Raw genomic sequence first — 1,896 nt, 5'->3', positions numbered from 1 at the left:
ACTGCCCAGACTACAATTCTTTATGGGAGTAGAAAGCCCCGTCTTTCTCTTGAGGAGCAGTGGTGGTTTTGAACTGAGGAGCTTGCAGTTAGCAGGTCAATGAGTAACATCTGCGTCTCTAGGGCCACTATAAAGTATGCTTGGAAACACTGGGGACGTTAAGTGGCTTAGACACTAGGCGGCTACCACAAGGTCTGCGGTCCAAAACCACCAGTCGCTCCATGGAAAAAGACGAGGCTTTCTGCTAACATAAATGTTAAGTCTCAGGCACCCAAAGGGGCACTCTAGTCTGCCCTGTGGGATCGCTGAGTGCCAAGGACTTGAAAAGCCTGTTTGCTCACCTCCGCTCCAGCGCTCACGTTTTTTCAAGCCGGCCTTGTCCCGCCCGCCGAGGCCCCGCCCGCCGAGGCCCCGCCCGCCGAGGCCCCGCCCGCCGAGGCCCCGCCCAGCTACTTCCCCGGGGCGGGGCTCCGCGTGCTCCCGGCTGCCTTTTCGCTTGCGGCCTTTGTCCGAGCAGCTGCTCGGTGGGGAGCTCCGGACGCGTGTGGGTGAGTGAAGGGTCGAGTGGGGGGGTCTTGGGACGCTTATACGCCAAAAATAAAAGATCGCAAGCGTAAATTTCTGCTGGGGCTTGCGAATCGGGATTCACTCCCACGTGGCTCCGGGCTGAGGAAGGCCTTTTGGGACGCTGGGTGATCGTAAGCCGAGTCGTCCCTGCTTCCACCCCGTGTCTAATACCCCGAGAGTCGCCGAGAACCGTACTCTACCCACGGCTCCTCGAGGCGCCAGGTCCAGGCACTCGGAGAGATTTTGAGGTACACGTGTCCAGGTGGGACAGGGCCACACTCTTGTTAGAGACCATGAGCTCCGCCACCCCCACCCCCCATTTCGTTTTATCTTCCTTTAAATTACTTAGAAGTGGAATAAAGGATGCCTGGGGGGGGGGTATTGTTTTATATGTAAGAAACGGCCCCCTAGGGTTTCCAAGGCTGTGATTTTTTCCGAAGCCGCTGCCGAGTGGTGTCAAAGCATGGCTGAGACCCTCGGCCCCTTCTGGTAAAGTAGCTAGCTTAGGGACAGTGGGGGAGGTCGCTCCCATGCCTGCAAAAGCCCCCACGGAGGAGGTTGGAAAGACATAAGGCGCCCATTAGACACCAATGGGAGGTAGATCTGGGCGCCCAAACCAGGCTCAAGGCGTCACGCAGGCGGGCCTAAAGCAGCCTATGGGGTCAACCGCGGCCCCCGCCCCCCGCCTCAACCGCGCCCCCGCCCCGGAGGTTTGAAATATCCTCGCTGTGGGGGGTCCTCGCTCTTTTTTTACCTTGTTTCCGTCTTGGCAGGTCGGAGGGTGGGGGCACATGTGCCCTTGGATTCAGGCTTTATGCGCTCTTGACCTCTCGGCCCCCTGGGATTTCCCAGTCCCACGCGCGTGGGTGCTTTTTTCCACGTGGTTGGTGGTGCCCAGTGGTGAACCCAAGCACCACTCCGGCGCAGCTTGGCATGCTTTCCAGAAATAGAATGTGCCCTTTTGAGACTGTAAAATCCGAAACTTCCTCTCCTTTATAAAAACTCACTTGGATTACAAAAACGTGGCTCGGCATGAATTTTTTAAGCGTGCAAAGCAAAGTACGAAGGTATGACCCACTCCAGGAACAGAACACATGCTTTTTACTGAGCCAAACTCAGTGGCATCGAGGCCTTGCCGACTCAGCGCCCCTGTAGGCCAGAGTACAGCTACCATGAATTTCCGAGACTTGGGGAGTAGAAAACTTCACCCTTCTCCCACCAAGCTGCTCCTGGTGGCATCGAACTGCCAGCCTTGCATGTAGCAGCCCAATGTGTAACCAAGGCTCCTTATATAGGTATGGTAATTACAGGGGTGAGGGGGTGGGAGAA

General features: G+C 56.8%; 1 long non-coding RNA gene across 1 annotated transcript in view; it reads left to right on the top strand.

Moving 5' to 3' along the window:
• The first annotated feature begins 487 nt into the window (after window positions 1–487).
• The window catches only part of LOC123521056, an 8,344-nt gene continuing 6,935 nt past the window's right edge, over window positions 488–1,896 (top strand). Inside the window, exon 1 of the long non-coding RNA XR_006679547.1 lies at window positions 488–548. This is a non-coding gene — a long non-coding RNA (uncharacterized LOC123521056). The remainder of the gene's footprint in view (window positions 549–1,896) is intronic.

Source organism: Echinops telfairi, unplaced genomic scaffold, assembly GCF_000313985.2.
Source record: "Echinops telfairi isolate 266 unplaced genomic scaffold, ASM31398v2 ScPeMD7_7469;HRSCAF=8507_0, whole genome shotgun sequence".
Taxonomy (NCBI): Eukaryota; Metazoa; Chordata; class Mammalia; order Afrosoricida; family Tenrecidae; genus Echinops; species Echinops telfairi.
Note: the sequence above shows the minus strand (reverse complement) of the source record. Positions and strands in the feature narration are given on the sequence as shown.